Below are 21,705 nucleotides of genomic sequence, written 5' to 3'. Positions count from 1 at the left end.
TATGAACATTACTATATATTTAAGACCATAAAATTCCTATCACACAGGGTTGTTGTGAGGATGAAATGGGGGGGGGGGAGAACCTTGTACACCACCTTGAGATCCTTGGAAGATAAAGGTAGCATATACATGTAATAAATGCAGTGCTTTATTCTTTAAAAAATGTTTAGGGGTACTCTCGTTTTGACTCAAGAAAATCACTATTTTATAGTTCAAATCAGGAAAAATAAATACAGTAAATGGGAAAAAAGTACAAAGATTCACAAAATGTTTAGGGGTATGTGTACCCCTAGAAAAAAAATGCTCTGAATAAATGTAATAATAATAATAATAATAATAATAATAATAATAATAATAATAATAATAAAAGTTGAGATTGGCCAGTTGTGTAATTTGGGAATTTGAACCAGTACATCATGAAAGTTGAGCTTGAAAATATTGTATCAATACCCTAATCCGTGTCTCAAAGGACACTGACCACAAAGTTTTAAACAGAACTTCAAATTATTATTATTTTTTAAATAGCAACTGTATCAAGTTACACACAAACACCCATAAAAACAAAGCAGTGAGTTTATATTATACAAATACACAAGTGCACATTATCTTATGTGCACATTCCTCTCTCTCTCTCTCTCTCTCTCTCTCTCTCTCTCTCTCACACACACACACACACACACACACCCTTTACATTCACAAAGGGTAACTAGTCTAGAAAGAGACTAGATGGAATTTACCACATTTTGAGGTTCCCTGTTCTTAGATTAATGCATGATCTTCCAGCCTTACTGTTAATACTTTTGTGAAAGAAATGTAAAGTTGTAAGCAGTGCACCTTGCAAACTGGTCTGAACTTGCTGATGTCCAGGAGGGAAAAAGTTAAAGCCCAAAGGCCAACTAGCTACTGCAACTTGTATAATGTTTAGCATTTGGGCAATGAGGAGCAAAGTTTGATCACACTTGGGTGCAGAGGGGAAAGGAGCATCCAGCAAAGGCAGAGAAAATGGAAGATGAGGCAACCCACTTCTCTTGGGGTCAGTGCTGAGTACTTTGTAATGTTGCTGTCAGATGGTCGTCATCGGTACGAACAGACTCACAGCTTTTGCGTCCAGCTTGTGCCAAGTGTGTGTATCCTATGTTTGGCTGAACTTTGCTCTGGCTTTCAAGTTTGTAAAATAAAATGGCCTTTGAATCCTGTTGCAGCTTTAGGACATTTTTAAACCAAAGGGCCTGACCTTAGCTTAGTACATCCCTGCTGGCTTCCACAGGGATACCCTGTGCCCCAGTTGGAGTACAGCCTGTTACTCAGAGGCCTATGCGGTTCATGTATGCAAAGAAACAACATATCCTTTGACTTTCTGGCATAGAACTTCCCAAACTAGAGTTAGCTTTTTGGCATGTCCAGACAATGTATCTGTTGATCTGTTATCCTGATCTGTTTTCAGGAAGATTAAATGATGTCGGCTATTTAATGAGCATTCACTCAGATTTGTTCATGTGGAGGCTACACAACATCGCATCAAAGCGGGTGCTATCCTAAGCTTTCCACTGCATTTTTCTATCACTTCCTTATCGCAAAAATCTGATTTCTGGGGAGGTGGGTTTGTTGTGCAAGGGCTCTAAATCAGCTTTAATTGCGCAGTCTAAATTTGTTGGTAGGCCACTGAATCCCATTGAATCTGAAGGCATTTTTGACTGAGTACATATTACCCTTTATTCCAGCTCCAGTTCCTTCCTACCTTTTACAGTACAGTCGTACCTTGGATTCCAAATGCCTTGCCAGTCAAAGGTTGTGATTCCCAAACGCCGCAAACCCGGAAGTGAGTGTTGCAGTTTGCAAATGTTCTTTGGAACCCAAATGTCCGACGCAACTTCCACAGCTTCCAATTGGCTGCAGGAGCACGGGAGGCCATTGGGGAGAGAAGTAGCAGAAATCCTGTTGCACAGGCAAAAGGCTTTGCACTAATAGGATGATGTTGTTGTATATAACCCATAAATTCTGCTGGTTTTTAGAGGGGAAAAATGGTGGTGGTACATATGTTTAAATATGATAAAATGTGTGTGTGTGTGTGTGTGTGTGTGTGTGTGTGTGTTAGTGTTATGACCCTTGGTCAATCCTTTGGTTGTTATATGTGTCTAAGAGGTGTTATTTGACATTGTTACTTCAATTATATATTTATGTATTGTTTCAAAGAGTGATGCATGATTTTTGAATTATTTCACCTTTATCTAGATTTTGAGACTGCAGTTCTCATTTTCATTCAGTCAGGATTTTGGGTTATATTTGTTTACACAAAGTAGATACACTGAAATTTATGGCCACGACTACCTTAGGTCCATTAATTTCAATGGGTCTACTCTGCATAAAGGTTAGCTGCTTGTGTTTCTGCTTTGTGGTTCCTTGAGGGGAGCCTTTTGATCTTGGTTTTCTGAAATTTACTTCAGCACTTGACCTGCACACTGGGCTAAATGTTAAATTGTACCTAATTTCTTGTAAAATCCAATATGGGAAGATCATTATTTTTTCTTTATTTCATACTCCCTGAGAGGCATATTTCCCAAAAAAGATAACTACATTGCTCAAATTATTCTGTTTGCCAACCACTATTAATCTCTTTCACCAAACAACTCTTATTTAAGTTTGAAGAGCTGGAAGCATACTAAATCTCTTGTTGTAATTAATAACAGCACAAGCACAACTTATGCAAGTTTTGTACATGTAGCCAATTCCATTTTAGAAGATATTCTTCTAAAGATGCTCATCCTTTCTCACAGCTTCAGGGCACACAGCTGTGCTAGAATGGCTCAGAGATTAAGATCTAGAAGTCACTGGATACACTGCGCACAATCCCATCAATTTGATAATAGTTTCTTCCTGAGCAATACTTGGCTACTTACACAACACTTGCCCTCTCTGTGCATTGCAGGTCATTTTTCCCATGGGGCCTCCACAAACTGTACGCCCTATACGTTTTGTGATGTACAGATCTCATGGTTGAAGCCCATACACATTTGCAATGTATATTTGGGGCTCTATGTAAATGTGATGTTTTAACATGTGGACATTGTGGGGTGGGGTGGCTATCCCAGCAGAGAGCTGCCATAGAAGTTCTGGGTTTAGGACTCCCTCCCTTCCCGCCGGAGCGGTACCTATTTATCTACTTGCACTTTGATGTGCTTTCGAACTGCTAGGTGGGCAGGAGCAGTGACCGAGCAACGGGAGCTCACCCCGTCATGGGGATTCGAACCGCCGACCTTCTGATCGGCAAGTCCTAGGCTCTGTGGTTTAACCCACAGCGCCACCCGCGTCCCAAGTTGTTTTGTCCCTAGGGTTTGACAAATATGCCTAGATGCCAGACCACAAGAGGTGTAGCCTGTTACAAAATGGTCTGGGCTGAGGTAGGAAGAAGACTGCCCCAGACTGCAACTTGCTTTGGTCTGATTCATAGCAGGATATGGGTTAGTGGAGCCAGAAATTTTAAGTGGGCAGAGTGAAGCTCTGCAAAGCACGCTCAGAAGGCTTCTAATTTGGAGCTGCCAGTGCATGAGGTTGGCTGGTTTTCTTTTTTGTGTACCTCTTGGTTCAGCTCAGAATTGAGAAAAGCATTTTAAATCCTTTGCCCTAGAGGAGGTGACTTACCAAGGTGTGCTGGCTTGGTTACTGCATTTTTATGTAAATCTTCCTGCTGGCAGCTGCTTCTGCTGTCCTGGGGTCTGCTGGGACATAACAAGAACCAAAGAAGAGCCCTGTTGAATCAGACCAGAGGACTATCCAGTGCAGCATCCTTTCTCCCACCATGGCTCAACAGGTGCCTATGGGAACCCTCAAGCAGGACATAAGCAAAGTAGCACCTCTGGCTGTTGTTTTCCATGTGTGGCAAGAAACAATAGTGACTTATCTCAAAGAGCTTAGATTTCGGCTATCTCCAGGATCAGAGGCAGCTTGTCTCCGAATACCAGCTGATGAAGGAGATCTCAAATGAGTTGTGCCACTCAGGGGCAGGAAGATAAGACTTACAGCAAGGTTTAAATATGTGTTCTATTGTAAACACACACATACACACACACCACAAAACCTGTGCCTTTTAAAAGCATGTGCTGTGCCTACTTATTATTTCGCTTATAGCAACAGAATCAATACAAGTCAAAGCAGTTCAACAGCAAATACACACTGAAAGGGAGTGGAGAAACATCTACCCCTCTTACCACCTTGATTGTGATTTGACTGAGTGTTCAATGAAGTTGTGAGATAATTAAGCTACGTTAAGCGGTCTTGAACGTGCACACTAGTGTTTCTTTACTTATTTATTACATTTATATCTCACCTTTCCTTCAAGGCTGCTCAAGGTGGCATGCACAGTTCTCCCCCTGCACATGTTATCCTCATAATAGCCCTGTAAGGTAGTTTAGGCTGAGAGACAGTGCCTGGCCCAAAGTGAGCTTCATGGCTGAGCAGGGATTTGAACCCTGGTTTCCCCAGTTCTAGCCCAATGCTCTCAACAACTGCACTGCCACCAGCTGAATCAAAACATGCTTGATAAAAGTTGTTCTAGTTTTTTGCAGCAAGTAACCACTATTTTACAGAGATGTTGCTGTGTGGCAGTTTTCCAGGTTCACTTTGTGCGTGGTGTTTGCAACAGGTGTTGGGGGTCAATTTTATCGGGGGGAGGGGAAGGGAGACAGCAGTCCCCTCCCTGTCAAGCAAGAGAAGCTTTGCAGGCATTTCAAATGAGCTGACATTCTTCTACCAATTCACTTTGACTTGTTAGCAGGTGCAACGGTGAGGAATGGACAAATCACTTTGCTGAAGTGGGAAATGGAACAGCAGTACACCATTTAATCCCAGCTGTGGTGAAGGCAAGCTTTGTCAGCATCTCCTGCATAAAGCTCTAAGGTGGGAATCAAATCCAAGACCAAGTGGCAACTTTCTCTCTCATGAGCAAGAACCTAGGTAAAGGTAAAGGGACCCCTGACCATTAGGTCCAGTTGTGGCCGACTGTGGGGTTGCGGCGCTCATCTCGCTTTATTGGCCAAGGGAGCCAGCGTACATCTTTCCGGGTCATGTGGCCAGCATGACTAAGCCACTTCTGGCGAACCAGAGCAGCGCACGGAAACACCGTTTACCTTCCCCCTATTTATCTACTTGCACTTTGACATGCTTTCGAACTGCTAGGTTGGCAGGAGCAGGGACCAAGCAATGGGAGCTCACCCCGTCGCGGGGATTCAAACTGCCAACCTTCTGATCGGCAAGTCCTAGGCTCTGTGGTTTAACCCACAGCGCCACCCGCGTCCCAAGACCTAGCAAGAACCTAGGTGCACTGAATGAGCCCTGGCAGAGCAGCAGTGGGCTTTGGTGTCTCAAATTTCAACGGTGCCCTGTGCAACACCAAAATTTGGTGCCCCCACCTCTCGCCTTCCATTTTAGGTTACAGTTGTGAGGCCCCTGAGGCCCCGTGCGCAGTGCAACTGAACTGGTCACGCTCCCCTAAATCTGCCTATGGACAGAGGATCCTCAATGATCCGTAGCAGATTGTGGATGGCGGCAGTTTCAGTGCCCTATCATGCCAACATGATTTGAGAAGAAGGTGGTTCAGAAAGAGCTGCTGCTTTGCCTTTAGGCTTTCTGAAGCGTTAAGAAGCATCTATGCCTTTTCTAATTCCAGGGCTGAGATTAATGTCCTCATCCTCAGGCCCTTGCACACAGCGGTAGGCTGTCTGCACAGAAGGGCACGCAAAGATCTCTGGGTTCTCACGCGTGGAACAAATTCATGCTGGGTTGGGTAGGCCCAGGAGGTACAGCCCATTTTGAAAGTTCAAAAAGTCTCAGAAACCTGATTGTTTTCAGAACCTCTCCAGGTCATCAAGACCGCCAGGTTAAACCCTATTGCTTAGCCTTCTAGTGCCATCTACTGGTGGTGCCTAAAGAAATCAAAGAAGTTCATGTCAGCAACTGCCATACACTCTCGAGGCCACTTTGCATGCTATATTTTTATGACTAATACCACATTGCAAAATATTGCAATGGAAGGTTTTATACACACCGCTACTCAACAACAACATTATGGGAGGTGGTTCAGCTGTGGCCATGTCTGTCTCACAGAGTACAACACACTTTTTTTTTGTTTATTTCATTCATATACCACACTTGAGTCTGACCAAACTGCAGGAGGCAGTGGAAGACAGGAGTGCCTGGCGTGCTCTGGTCCATGGGGTCACGAAGAGTCGGACACGACTAAACGACTAAACAACAACAATACCACACTTACCTTCCAATGAATGTAAGTACCGGTAATCACAATAGTCCTATATCAGGAAAATGTGGTGTTGGGAGGAACATTCAAGTAAATGCTTCAGGAGCAAAGCTTGCTGTTATCCAGAATGTGTGTAATTCTGAAATATCCCATGAACTGTAAGGGTTGGTTCACATAACACATTTTCCAGATACAGTACAGGCTACAGGCTTTCCCCTAGAAAAATAACCTTCCTTATGCATCCAGTGAGAAACTGCAGGTACATGTTGAGGTCTGTTGTTCTGAGTTCAAGATTCCAGCCATTCTGTTCTTTTAGGCTTACCATACGTCAGGAAAATTCCTGACGTCCTGGTTTTTGGGTGTAAAAATGGCATCAGGGGAATTTTCCCGAATTTTTGTCAGGAATTTTACTTTTGAAATATGGCAACCCTAGAATCTTCCCTTGCAACAGGCTGCATTGAGTATAATCAGTACTCACTGAACTATTTTAGAAGGCCCATCTTCCAAAGAGGATTTTTTAAATAAATGCTTTTTGTACTTCTGCAAAACCTTCGGTTTTCCCCAAGCCTGTTGATACTTCAACCTTGTTTATAGGTCATGCTGTTTGAGCTACATACTCAATGGCAATCACAGCCTAAAGAAAATGCAAATCTCCATTTCCGATTTTGCAAGCCATGAGTTGGTTGGGAAGTGATTCATGTGCCCCTGTCTCAATAAAATCTAGGGAGATGTCATTGGAGTGAGTACATGTACATTCTGTACTTGACCTCCTTTGTAATGTTTTGCTTTAAAATCTTTAAGATAATATTTTAGTTTCCTGTTAGTTATGCTGCTTTGAATATATCCTTTATATTTGACTTTCTTCTTTAATGTTTTATTATAGATTGCTTTAGAATAATATTTGAAAGGACCCCAAGGGTCATCTAGTCCAACTCCCAGAAATACAAGAATTCTGCCCTCTGTTTAATGTTGTAATGTAGCTTAGAAACTGCTTTGAGATTTTTTTCTTGAAAATATAAAGCAGTATAGAAATTTAATAAACAAACAAACAATTTATCAGAAAAGCTGGTATACTAGTAAGACACAAGGCGTTAATCAATATGAAGCATCTCTTTTGAATCTTTAGTATCTTATGACTTGGTCGCCATATGAACCCAGACTATAAATGACAAGGCATTCTTTCCCCTCTCGTCTTAGATCAAAGGAAAAAAATATTTCATAACACCAGCTATTCCAAGTGTTCTGTTCTGCAGAATGGACCAAAACAAGGAAGACAGACAACTGTGACTTCAAGGTTCCAGGGCTAAAGAGCACAGGTGCAGACAGCATGCAAATCTGAAGGATGTTATCAGCTTCCTGTCAGTCAGAAAGTAACTCATTTACCAGAGAAGAACATGTCCAGAGTCGCAGGAAAAAGATCTTCTAGCAGGTATAGATGATACACTGTTAAGACCTGCCGATATATGACTGGGTTTGTATTCATATTAGCAAACAGCTTTGCTGGGGCTGGACTATGATGCTTCATTTTCTCTCGTGCCTTGCTACGGTGATAGTACACAACATCAAAAGACAGGCCTTCCAAATAATCCAAGTCATTATTGCCTTAATATCATGAAAGGCTTCATGTTTTCTTTAATGGTAAAAGTGTTTGAGGCTTTCAGGATAGGAGGTATATGGATATACAGGGAATCAAACAAGCTGAAATCCTAATAGGCACACTTAATTGGAAGCTAAATATGCAGAGGACCAAGTTTTGCATGGTTTTAAGTAACAGAGGCAGTTGAGTTCAGCAGCAATATAGGTGCACTTGCTCAAGTCCTGTGGCTCTTGGGTAGTAGCCAGTTATTGGCACAAGGAATAAAACCAGGCTCCACCAGGCCTTGAAATAGCCATGGTCTGTACTGTTATGTAGTGTAGTTTCACCCTGGGCCAACAGGGGGATACTGTATATAGTTTTCACTCAGGTCTGTAGATAGTTTTCACTCAGGTCCGCGGCAGTTATTTTAGGCGGGAACTCTGGGCTGTTGTGGTTACAATGTTGACAGCCGGCTGCCTATAAATACAGGCCGGCTGAGCTATTCGCAGTTAGTTGTATTCCAGCTTACCATAATAAAGAGTTACTTGAAGAAATCGCTGTGCCGGCTGCTATGTCAACCCACGACTTAACACTGGCGACGAAGGTGGGATTGATGGACATCAGAGCACAGCCAGATGCGGCCAGCCTCTGAACTGAGCTGAATCACTGAGCTGAATCACAGAGCGAAATCACTGAGCGAAATCACTGGGCAGAACCAATTCAGAGCTGACTGTTCTGGCTAGAGCACTGTGTTCCATCCAATCGCCCTTCACGCCGGCATCGGAATCATGGCTGAATCATGGGACTCCTACCTCATGGCTGAATCATGGGACTCCTACCTCGCTCGGTTCGACTGCTACCTCCAAGCCAACGAGCTGACAGCAGTATCAAAGGATCGGAAGCGGGGCCTATTCCTCAGCCTCTGTGGGCCTGAGGTGTTTGAGACGGCCCGAGCGTTGGTTGCGCCTGAAGCAGTCCAGGCAACACCATGGGACACGATCCAAGAGAAGCTCCGCAACCACTACGCACCAAAGCCGTCCAAGATTGCTGCCCGCCATGCGTTCTACCACCGGAACCAGGCAGAGGGGGAGTCAATCAACAACTACACCACCGCCCTGCGACAGGCTGCAATGCACTGTGAGTTCCGAGACTTAGACGATGCCCTGATGGATCGAATCGTCTGCGGGGTCCGGGACATCCATCTGCAACGGCGCCTCCTAGCCAAGCCAGACCTCACGCTACAGAAAGCCATTGAGGAGGCTGTGGCCTCAGAAGCTGCTGAACGCTCCGCCCAGGAGATCCGCAAGTCCAGCAGCCCGCGTCTTGCTAGGGAGCCAGTTCCGGTGCATCATGAAGAGGCCAGCAGTGAGGAGGCATCCTCCAGTGAAGACGATGACGTGCACCAGACAAAGCGGGAGCGCAGGAAGTTCCAACAGAAGTCCAAGGGCCAACCGGAATGTGCTGGCTGCGGAGGCAACCATTCCCGTGCCAAGTGTCGATTCAGAGACGCCATCTGTAGGAAGTGTTCCAGAAGGGGCCACATCGCTAAGGTCTGCCGATCGGCTCCGTCTGACACCCCCCCTTCATCGACTCGCAAGTCCAAGTCTTCACTCCAGTCTGCCAAGGAAAGTTGTTTCGCTCTCACCAACTGCCGCTGCCCGTCTGGAACCACGATTGGCCAAACCGACTCGCCTACGCGACGCAAGCTGAACGTCACGGTGCTCATTGAAGGAGCTCCATGTGACATGGAGATCGACACCGGGTCTGCCCTGTCCATCGTGTCATGGAGCACCATCAAAAGACTGGTACCCAGAGTGTCCAAAAGGCAACTCGACTCTCACCGCGTACACCTGAGAGACTACCAGGGAAACGACATTCCCATGGTAGGCGTTGGCCGGTTCCGGATCGCCTTCAAGGAGTTTTCGGGCCTGCTCCGGTTGGTGGTGGTCGAAGGTCAGCGGCCAAGCCTCCTAGGGCTAGACTGGTTTGATGCCCTCGGCCTGGAAGTCACCGGCATCAACTGCATCTCTAACGCAGAGACTGAGGGTCTGGTCAAAGACTTTGCCGAGGTTTTTGACGGCACCTTGGGCCAATATACAGGTACGCCCATCTCCTTTAGCCTTGATCCACAAGTCGCCCCCATCAAGCTAAAGCCACGCCGGGTTCCCTTTGCTCTCAAGGCTAAGGTGGACGAACAACTGGACAAACTGATCGCCCAAGGAGTTTTGGAGCCGGTTGACCACGCAAAGTGGGAAACCCCCATCGTCACGCCTGTAAAGCCAGATGGGTCGGTGAGAATCTGCGCTGACTACAAGTGCACGATCAACAAGGCACTTCAGCAGCACGCTTATCCGGTTCCTGTTGTCCAACACCTGCTGCATTCCCTGGGTGAGGGTAAGGTCTTCGCTAAGCTGGACCTTGCCCAAGCCTATCAACAACTGCCAGTCGATGATGCCACTGCTGAAGCCCAGACGATCGTCACCCACCGGGGGGCATTCCGTTGCCGCCGGTTGCAGTTCGGGGTGAGTGTGGCTCCTGGTATCTTCCAAAGCCTTATGGAGCGTCTCCTGCAAGGGCTTCCGGGCGTGGTACCATATTTTGATGACGTCTTGGTGTCAGCAGACTCACACCAGCAGCTGTTCGAGCGCCTCCGTGCCGTGCTGACCAGGTTCCAGGAGGCCGGGCTCAAGGTAAAGAGGGAGAAGTGCCAGATCGCCGTTCCACAGGTAGAGTTCCTGGGCTATCTTATCGATGCCTCCGGTCTTCATCCAACCACATCCAAGATCCGCGCTATCCAGCAGGCCCCCACCCCAAAGAACAAAACGGAGTTACAGGCATTCCTGGGGCTGCTGAACTTTTATAACATGTTCCTGCCCCACAAAGCCACAGTGGCTGAGCCTCTTCACCGACTCCTTAGCACTAAGACGCCTTGGGCCTGGGGTCATCGGGAGACTGCGGCCTTCAACGCGGTCAAGGCTCTCCTTTCTTCAGACAGTGTGCTGGTACAGTACAGTGAATCCAGGCCGCTGGTCCTTGCCTGCGACGCCTCACCTTTTGGCATCGGTGCTGTCCTTAGTCACCGTTTTCCAGATGGAAGAGAAGCACCGCTCGCCTACTTTTCCAGGACACTATCTCCGACGGAACGGAATTACAGCCAGCTCGACAAGGAGGCATTGGCACTTGTGGCTGGAGTGAAGAGGTTCCATGAATACCTCTATGGCAGGACTTTTGACCTCATCACTGACCACAAGCCACTCCTGGGCCTCCTCGCCGGTGATCGTCCAACTCCACCGGTCCTCTCACCACGCATGCTGCGATGGACTGTTTTCCTGGCTGCCTACCACTACCGGCTCATCCATCGCCCGGGGAAATCGATGGGCCATGCCGACGCCCTCAGCCGTTGCCCTCTTCCAGCATTTGTGGAAGACCCGGCTCCAGCTTCATCGCTCCTTCTGATTGAGGATCTTCCGGCAGCGCCTGTATCGGCTGCCACTGTGGCCTCCGCATCTGCCCAGGATCGCACCATCAGCCGGGTGCTCAACTGGGTGTGGAGGGGGTGGCCACAAGGGCCTTTTGCATCGGAGTTCCAGCCCTTCGCAACCAGACAACATGAACTCTCAGCTCATCGCGGCTGCCTGCTGTGGGGAGACCGTGTCGTGATTCCCCAGGGACTCCGTCAGCGCGTCCTGGAGGCTCTGCACGTTGGCCACCCGGGAATTGTCAAAATGAAGGCGTTGGCTCGGTGTTACGTCTGGTGGCCTAATATGGACGATGCCATCACTGCCTGGGTGTCCGCCTGTCAAGCGTGCCAGGAGTCGAGGCCTGCACCACCGGCAGCTAAGGGACACACCTGGGAGACGCCAAAGACACCCTGGTCGAGGGTGCACATCGATCTGGCTGGCCCCTTTCACGGCCGGACCTTTATGGTAGTGGTGGACGCCTATTCCAAATGGCTGGAGGTCGCCCTGATGCCCTCCACCACTACCGAAGCTGTCATCCGGGTGCTGCGAGGCCTGTTTGCAACGCATGGGTGTCCTGATGTCCTTGTCTCTGACAACGGACCGCAGTTCACGTCAGGCACGTTTGAGTGGTATCTTTTGGGACTGGGCATCCGCCATGCCCTAACGGCACCCTTTCATCCATCCAGCAACGGGCAAGCGGAAAGAATGGTGCGCTCGACAAAAGAGGCACTGGCGCGCCTGGACCGGGGAGACTGGCATGAGCGGGTCGCCGAATACTTGTTCGTGCAACACATCACCCCTCATGCGGCCACAGGGAGGAGTCCTGCTGAACTGCTTATGGGCCGCCGCCTCAGGTCACCGCTCGACCGGCTACACCCAGACTTTGCCGTGGCTGAACCCCCAGGCTGTGCCAACGCACCACGGTCATTTGTCCCAGGAAACCAGGTCTTTGCCCGGAACTATGTGGGGGACATCCCTTGGGTGCCAGCCACAGTAGTGGGAGTCACTGGACCTCGCTCGTACCAGGTGGCACTCGAAGACGGACGCTTGTGGCGACGGCACATAGACCAGCTTAGGCGCAGGGTTGGGGACTTGGACACTACCGAGGTGCCCCCAACTGCGCTTGCGGCTCCAGAAGAGACACGTACAGATGGCGAGGCCCCACCTACACCTCCCTCGCAAACTGCCAGCGTGGAGCCGAACCAAGCCGTTTCAGAACAGACTCAGACCACTCCACTTGCGGAGGCTCCACCCACAGCAGCGGATCCAGGGGAGTTGGTTCCAACGCCACCTAGGGTCGCACCACAGCCTCAGCGAGAACTGTGTGGCCCTCCGGACTTGGCTACCAGTCCCCGGCGGTCTGGCAGAGTTTCCAAGCGCCCAACTTATTTAAAGGACTATGTTGTTGGACAGGTATCACTGTTGGTCTAAGTATGGGAAATGTAACCGATATGCTTTTGTGCTTAATTGAACCATTACGCGTAGTGCTGTATATAAGGAAACCATTACGATTGTAACTAACGCCTTATCTCGGTGGGGAGGGGTGTTATGTAGTGTAGTTTCACCCTGGGCCAACAGGGGGATACTGTATATAGTTTTCACTCAGGTCTGTAGATAGTTTTCACTCAGGTCCGCGGCAGTTATTTTAGGCGGGAACTCTGGGCTGTTGTGGTTACAATGTTGACAGCCGGCTGCCTATAAATACAGGCCGGCTGAGCTATTCGCAGTTAGTTGTATTCCAGCTTACCATAATAAAGAGTTACTTGAAGAAATCGCTGTGCCGGCTGCTATGTCAACCCACGACTTAACATGTACCACAGCCTACAATGCTCACCCAGTTATTTGAGGACAGCAGATATATTTCTCATCATTACAATTCCCCACCATCAATAAAACATTACAATGAAAACTAAACATCAATTTCCTCCCCCGCCCCTTCCATGGTTTCCTTGTCTCGGGTTCATCCTCCAGCATCTCCAAAAATGTGATTGAAGCTGCTCTGTAGGCATGTATGTGTATATAGATAGCTTAATAATCCAGGTTTTAAAAAAGCAGCTGTGAGGGGGATCAGAATCAGTACCAGTACAGTGGTACCTCGGGTTACATACGCTTCAGGTTACAGACTCTGCTAACCCAGAAATAGTGCTTCAGGTTAAGAACTTTGCTTCAGGATGAGAACAGAAATTGTGCAGCAGCGGCACAGAGGCGACAGGAGGCCCCATTAGCTAAAGTGGTGCTTCAGGTTAAGAACAGTTCCAGGTTAAGAGCGGACCTCCAGAACAAATTAAGTACTTAATCTGAGGTACCACTGTATGCAGAAGGTTAACCCTTTGCTTTCATACTGTAGTCCTAATGAACTTGCACCTCCCCCAGCTGCTTTTTATCCAGGAAGAAAGATTCCCATTGGATCAATCTGGGGGCAAATAACAGGTGGGGGCAGGACATCAGCATGGGAGGAAATAGTTTTAAAACCCTCTCCATACAGCACAGTCACAATCCTGAACACTACAACCAGCCCACAGATAGTTGCTATTAAACAACAACAACATCCAAAAAACATATGAAATGCATTGTATACCTGTATTGTCTTTTAATGTAAACCACCTTGGCCGAGCTATAGTTTTCAAAGGCAACTTAGAAAGATGCATAAATAAAACCTGCCAACTGAGGATAAAACTTTGTACACCTGGTGAGGCGGGCTCTAGTCCACAAATGCTTATTCTGCAACAAGTCTGCTGGCTTTTAAGGAACCACAAGGCTCTTTTGCCGTCATTTCTGGAACGGGCTGACACAGCTATCCCTCCAGAAAGTTATACAGCATGTTGTTTGCCCCAGAGCTGGAGCAAAAAATGGAATGCTCATGCCATCTAGTGGAAATCTAACTAAAGAATTCCAAAAAGAAACTGTGCTTCTACAAAACGATGGAAGCATATGCTGAGTTGTTCACTCATTGTGCATTAGTAATACTGGGTAGAATGGATTAACATTAAAAGCACAACAAGATTCCAGGATGAACTAGGCAGCTCAAAGCCTAATGCTGGAGCGGGTAAGATCGACCATTTTGGTAGTTAGCATTAAACTGAGAAAAATAAACCCCAAATCAGAGTGGCACAGAAAGAGGGAAACTGTATTCTGGGTATGGTAATTCTCTGTTTTTGCCACAAGGGCCTGCCATGCTGCCTGGGGCAGATGGAGCCAAACAGCTGTTGGAGGGACAAAGGTTCCTTTTTCCTGATTTAAGTGAATAAATAGGTTGCCAGGAACTTGCCTCTTGTCTTTCAATGCTCTGGGGTACTGAGACAGGATATAACCATTGTGCCCCTCACTCCACCCTTTCACGAGTCCTTATGTTCATCCTCTTTTCTGCTGCCTCTGGGCATGGCCTGATGCCAGCTGTGAGGGGGACGCTCAGCAAAATGTCTTCTGGTGGCATCCCTGGCATCAGTGAGACCCTCATGATGCAGCTACCGGTGATGGTGGCAGGCAGCAGCATTGCTATGATCTGCAGCAGGTAGCTGTGAATTGTCTGCCCTGGGTTGAGGGCAACCCAGGGCATTTGCAGTCTGATTTTCAAACGTGTTTGCCAACACCATTTGGGACAGAGCTCAGAAAAACATCAGGTATCTGTGAGTTTTCATGCAGACACTTGGTGGCAGTATAGGTACAGGTATCTGTCAGTGGTAGGCAACACCTAATTCTAATGGAATATTTCTCCATACAAAAAACCTCCCTATAGAAAACTAGATGATAAGGAAAATAACTTGGTCTCAGTCTTCTCCAAGACATAAGAACTTGCTTTTTGCCCCTTTGAAGAAATCAGGTTTTATTTCTGGGGTAAAATATATAAAATAATGGACTTTAGAAAATGGAAGAGTTGACTGCCTATAAAATGTCTCAGTTCTCTGTTAAGAGCTGTGATGTATGCAAAATATCAGAGGGGAGATTGCTGGTGGCTGTTCAATTAACTGCCACTTTGTGTCAGAACAAAAATTGTTCTGAGATTGAGGTTTCAGTCTTTAGACACAGTGGATTGAAAACCAGTGAGTTCTAATTGATTAAGGCAGTGAACATACAGCTTGATCCCATCAGTTTTGGCCTGATTGGGGAGAGCGGGGTCTGAATTCCATTCAAATTTAAAACATTTGGCTGGAGAGACCCTGTTCCGGCATAAAAGGCAGGTCTCAGACCTCAGTGAATGTTGACCAGTGCTTTGTTACGAGAAAAAATGATGCCTATACTTCTGGGTGGTTGCCCTGGATGCAAACATTCATCAGGGCCAGGAAAAACAATTACATGTAAAACAATTACATGCTTTACTGGAACTTCATTAAGATATTGGTATATAGTTAATACATGAGGCATGATAATTAAATGACTTGCTGCAACACCATACCTTTTTCTGTAGTCTCAGTACCTGACTGTGTGTGCCTATTTTCACTACAGGGTCACACCAGTGCCAGATTTACATATAAGCTAAACGAGCTATAGCTTAGGGCCCCACTCTCTTGGGGCCCCCAAATTTTCAAAAAGGAAATAAAAAACTGGATGTACATTTCCAAAATATAAGATAAAAAGCAAATAAAATAAAATCTACATACAACAACAGTGTTTTGTGTTGTGTAGGCTCCTATTTGTTATATGCAAATGGCTTTAGATATCTATTAGGTCCATAAATTACCATAGAGCATATATTCAACACAAAAAACAGCGACAATTTGTTGTTGACAAAGGACAGCTGGACATATAAAGGGCCCCATTACCTTCAGTAGCTTAGGGCCTCATCAAACCTAAATCTGGCCCTGGTCATACCGTCAGACATTCTGCTGGGACACAAACTCACGCCTCCTTCTCCAAACCCAGGAAGCATTTGCCTTGCTTAGGGAAGGAGTGTGATGCTCTGAAGGGGTTCAGGAACCCTCCTGCTACCTCTTCCCCCCTGCCCCCAGTGATGGTACTGTGTACCATTGCAGACTGCCAGAAAAAAAGCACCGCTTGAGGGTATGTGAGGAAGAGGATGGAAAATTCAACTGAAGAAAACATCTAGGCCTAGAGGCTTCAAACACCTGAGGGAAGACAAGAGCTGAAACTACTAGCTGGATTTGAGGAAGTCTGCACAGAAAAGTGTCTAAGAGACAGCCTTTGAGAGAGTTCTAAAGCCAAGAGGCAGCAGCTTTGCTGAATACCTGAGCAACGAATGCTCAACCTAGAATGCAGCAGAAGTACTGAGAGATGCCTGAGAGACCTCAGAAGAAAGAAGCCATGGACCTGAGTGAAGACTGCAAGTATAGTCCCTAGTGCCTGATTAATGAGAGAAAATGGAGTTGGAGTGATTTAGGGAAATTGGCAATAGGTTTAAATGGGGGGAGGGGGCTGGATCACTCAGAGCTATCTTCTTAAGGAAACATTTACCTTATAGTGCAGTGATGGCGAACCTTTTAGAGACCAAGTGCTCAAACTGCAGCCCAAAACCCACTTATTTATCGCAAAGTGCCAACATAGCAATTTAACCTGTATATCTATTTTTTTCTGTGTGTTTCACATTTCTTCTTTAAGACTTCTATTGTAATAAATATCCTTCATAAAAATTATTGCATTACATTCTTCATTAAATTATCTTTCCATTGATATATAATTTTATGGTATAACTCAGTGCTTTCTTCTAAAAAATGTTTAGGAGTACTCTCATTTTGACTCAAGAAAATCACCACGGGGGGGGGGGGATAAATACAGTTCAAATCGGGGAAAATAAATACAGTTTAAACCGAGAAAAATGAACACAGTTCAAATCGGGGGAAATAAATACAGTGGTACCTCAGTTTTTGAACAGCTTAGTTCTCAAACTACTTGGAACCCAAACACTTCAAACCTGGAAATGAGTGTTCGGTTTTGGAACTTTTTTCGGAAGCTGAACGTGCGCTGTTCTGAGTATAGCTTCCGTTTTGAGTGCCACACTTCTGTTTTCAGAGTGAGGGAAGATGGGCCGGGCAGCAAGTGAGCAGGCACATGCTGCCCTCCAGTGCTGGGTCCCTCTGCTGCTGCTGCCGCTGCTGCAGCCGCAACCACAACAACAATCCCCTCCTCCAGCTCTGGAGGCACTGAGTGAGGGAAGGCTGGTCTGGTCTGGCAAGCAAGCAGGCAACGGATGTCTCTCTCACACACACAGCCTGCTCCTGCTTGCAGGCAAGTAGGAGTGGGATTGGACTGCTCTGCTAGGCAGCGTTGCTGCTTGCATGGGAACAGGAGCTGGATTGGGGCTGCTCAGATGGGGTTGGGGAAGATGGAGGCAGCCCGGAAGCTGCATCTGAGAACCCCTGCATCACCTGAAGGCAGCCGGGTGCTCCTCAGCTGAGCTGCCCAATCCTGCTCCTACTTGCATGCAAGCAGGATTGGAGACGGGATCTCTCAGAAGTGAAGTGGAGACTTTGCGCTGAGATTTCATGGCTCGGAAACACAGATGCCGCTGCAAATACAGTTAGTCTATGCTGAGTTCAATCTGGTAGCACATTCCCAGAGGGAGGTTGTATGACTGCTGATAGCACAAGCTGAGCTCAGCAGGCACTGAGCAGGTTGTGTGACTGAAGTGTTAAATAAACGTTTTGCTTTGTCCTCACTGGAAAAATAGTTTCTAACTAGATGATAAATGTGTTTGTTTGTTCAAAGAATTTATGAACCACCAACCATTCAAAAATATTGTGGTGATATAAAAACAAAAGCCAAGCCCAGCAACATGGAAACATGGAAAATACATTTCATTTATATGTAAAACCAACAGGAACAATATCCAACAATGCTACTCTGAAAATGCCTTTATTTAACAAGAAAATCTTAAGGAGGCACCTAAAAGAACAAATTGTTGGTGCCATCCTAATTTCCAAGGGGAGTGTGTTCCAAAGTGTGGGTGTCATTAAATGCAGGAGACAGGAGTATGAACAGATAGAGGAAGCTCCTGTCCTCCTCCTCCATCTCCCCTTCATTTATGATGACTTTCAGAGAAACAAGGGTTACTTCTAAATGACCTGTTCATGGAGCAATCATCCTGATTTTATTGAGAGGAGGCAATGGTGTTTTCAACATGCACAAAATGATAGTTGCCTATACAGCAAAAATGAATTTTTCACCAACACAGACACTATGGATTCAGTACCTAGCCAGCTTTTTCCGTTCAACTTGCTTAACATCTACCTGATTATGAGTTCTAGGAGACTCAAAAGCTTGACCTTTTGGTTGGACTTTGGAATTTTCCAAAATACTAGTAGCCTTGCATGTTAGTGTAACAAACCTCTTCTGCTGCTTAGCTTATTTGGAAGAGCTTATTTACTGGGCATGTGGAAGATTGGCAAATAGCACCAACAGAGATAACATAATTGCCCCTGCTTTGAAATAAGAGGTGCTACTTCATCCCTGCTGTGATAAGACAAAAAGTACAAGCTTATCAAAGTCAGTAAACACACCAAGTCCATACATACAACCCTCAAATCAACTTCCCACTTCATAATAGCCACTCAAACTGATGGAGCATCAGTTTTTTCTGAGGGGGGTGGGAATTGCTGAAGTCCCCATGATTCAGCAGACACACTGAATACTCAGAAGCTCCTTGAACCAGGAGACATAAACTGTCCATTTTCAGAAAGAAATACAGCAGGAATTCATATTTTTCTTTGGTAATTCAGGAAATACAAGGTTTCTATAGACGTCTTTATCTTCAAAAGCTTGGAAGATGCCTCACTAGGAGAGAGGGGCGGTAATGATGGAAAAGTGAGCTTGACCCAGAAAAGAGAGAGAGAAATCAGCTAGCCGAAATGAATCTGTACTGTACAGAAAGGCAAGCATGATCACAATAAGACTGGAAGCAGGGGATCAAACAGAGGGTGTTGTCACTTCCTGGGTGGCTTTCCCCCACACCTGGCAAACACCCGAGGCGGGGGGGGGGTATGCTTTTCTTGCATTTTGGCAACACCTGTCTAACTGGTCCTGCCAATAAACACTTGTAGAGAACTGAATGGAATGTTGCCTGGGAGGTTCTCAGCAGGGCTTGCACAACAGGAAGTAGGCTGTAATGACTAACTCTTCCATCCTACCTGTGGGTAGTAGGGAGTACACACCAACAAATCTCATTCATAGAGGATACTTAATAAGAACAGAGTTTCATTTTGGGTTTGGTTTTCTGTCTTGCAAACCCTAAGAAAAAGCCCTCCATACCTTAAAAGATAAAGGTACCCCTGACCATTGGGTCCAGTCACGGACGACTTTGGGGTTGCGGCGCTCATCTCGCTTTATAGGCCGAGGGAGCTGGCGTTTGTCCGCAGACAGCTTCCGGGTCATGTGGCCAGCATGACTAAGCCGCTTCTGGCAAACCAGAGCAGCGCACGGAAACGCTGTTTACCTTCCCACCAGAGCAGTACCTATTTATCTACTTGCACTTGAAAGTGCTTTTGAAATGCTAGGTGGGCAGGAGCAGGGACCGAACAATGGGAGCTCACCCCGTCATGGGGATTTGAACTGCTGACCTACTGATTGGCAAGCCCTAGGCTCCGTGGTTTAGACCACAGCGCCACCTGTGTCCCATACCATACCTTAGCATGCCCCTAAACATTCACTTTCAGCAGACTGCCACTGGCTCCTGTCACAAATCAGCATAGCAAACAGTGTGGCTAGGTACTTCCTTTACAGCTATTCTTCTAACATCAGAGGATGTGAAGGTCTACATAGGTGATTAATTTTTTTAAAAAAGGAAGAGTTATACTGCATATGAAAGAATTTTAACACCTGGAAGAGAAGTGTTGTAGCAAGCTCAGTCTTTGACATCACATTTCCAAGTATTATTTTTTTTGTTAAAAAAAAAGTATGGATTATATTTGGAAATGTGATAACTCCTTTTTGCTATCTACTATGGCTAGGCAAACTATGGCCCGGGGGCCGGATCCGGCCCAATTGCCTTCTAAATCCGGCCCTTGGATAGTCCAGGATTCGGCGTGTTTTTATATGAGTAGAATGTGTCATTTTATTTAAAATGCATCTCTGGGTTATTTGTGGGGCATAGGAATTTGTTCATTTTTTTAAAATATAGTCTGGCCCCCCACAAGGTCTGAGGGACAATGGACTGGCCCCCTGCTGAAAAAGTTTGCTGACCACTATTACACTAACTTGTCAAGTAGTTGGGTAGTATTGAACCCAAGTTGCAAATGCATGGCTGAGACCAAGAGACAGGGATTTGAGGTCTCCAAGTAAATTCATGCCAAGGCAAGATTTGAACTAAGGGTTTTGTAGCTAACAACTTATAATTTCATGCACAACAGTTTCTTAGTTGGTGGCATAAACCTGTCCAAAAAGTGGCTTATACACTTTTGTGTTTTCTCATTCCTTGAGCAAATGTTCAGCTTTTACAGTCTGGCCTCTCTGTAGCCTTACACAGAAGTGACTCCCAGTGAGTTCAATGGGATTTGCTCCCTAAAGTGAGAATAGGGCTGCAACCCCAAGCAACTAAATTTCAGTGGGATATTCTCCCACATCATAGGCTCACAATCAGGTCAGTTGTTCCTGTAGCTTTAGTAAGAAAGCACTTAAAAATAAATGATTTCAGTTGAGTTTTAAGAGGACCACTTTCCATATTATATTTTAATCATATGTGGTAGCTCACATTAAGTTGTTCCTCTGTATATAATGGAAAGAAGGAACATAGGTAATTGTGTCAGTGATTTACAGGAAACAGGTACTTAAACAGTGCCACCACAGTGTCTTTCTCTACCTAGTTATATGCATTCATTCTAGGGAGGGGCCTTAGCTCAGTAGTCTGGCTGTATCCCTTCTCTTCATTTTGCTTTTTCAGATCTAGGGATTTGGAAAAGTGCTATGAGATGAATAAGGAAATGGTTGCAAAAGGTAATACCACAAATATCTATGCTCAATTGTTTTTGCAGGTTGTTTGTTTTGACAGTGAGGTTCAATACAGTAAGGTTCAATACAGACATGGTGTTTTCCAAACCATGGCAACCTCACGTGCGCATTCTCCTCTCTGTCCTCATTGTTCCATGATTTGTTATATATATATACAGTGAAAAATATTTTCTCTTTAATGTAAATTGACAGCAAACACTCAGATTCAGGGCAAACAGCAGACTTCCTTAAAAAAAAAAGCTACAGTGTCTATTATAATCCTTTGTTAGTAAGCAAACCTCTTGCATATTTAGCACAAGAAATCACAATAGGCCCACTTTGTAATCAACCTCTAATACAGTTAAGGGGGAGAGAGAGAGAAACAGAAACTTGACAAATTTGTCATATGAGGTGGGAAAGAGCTGATATAGTTACAATGTAAGTGTGACTGGGTTGAACCTGCTAGAAAAGACTTCCTCTCAAAATTAACAGATGTGTACCAGCTAACAACAATTACAATACAGGAGTACAATGGAATGTGCTGC

The 21,705-nt window shown here is 45.8% G+C and overlaps 1 long non-coding RNA gene across 1 annotated transcript in view; it reads left to right on the top strand.

Annotated features, from left to right (window-relative positions):
• LOC310709448 overlaps positions 1 to 7,857 on the top strand; it is a 52,460-nt gene extending 44,603 nt beyond the window's left edge. Inside the window, exons 3-4 of the long non-coding RNA XR_014527516.1 lie at positions 4,769 to 4,893; positions 7,448 to 7,857. This is a non-coding gene — a long non-coding RNA (uncharacterized lncRNA). The remainder of the gene's footprint in view (positions 1 to 4,768; positions 4,894 to 7,447) is intronic.
• The last annotated feature ends 13,848 nt before the right edge of the window (positions 7,858 to 21,705 follow it).

Source organism: Podarcis liolepis (genome assembly GCF_965112155.1).
Source record: "Podarcis liolepis genome assembly, chromosome: 6".
In the NCBI taxonomy this organism is placed as follows: Eukaryota; Metazoa; Chordata; class Lepidosauria; order Squamata; family Lacertidae; genus Podarcis; species Podarcis liolepis.
The sequence above is the reverse complement of the archived record's forward strand: the minus strand, read 5'-3'. Positions and strand labels throughout refer to the sequence as shown.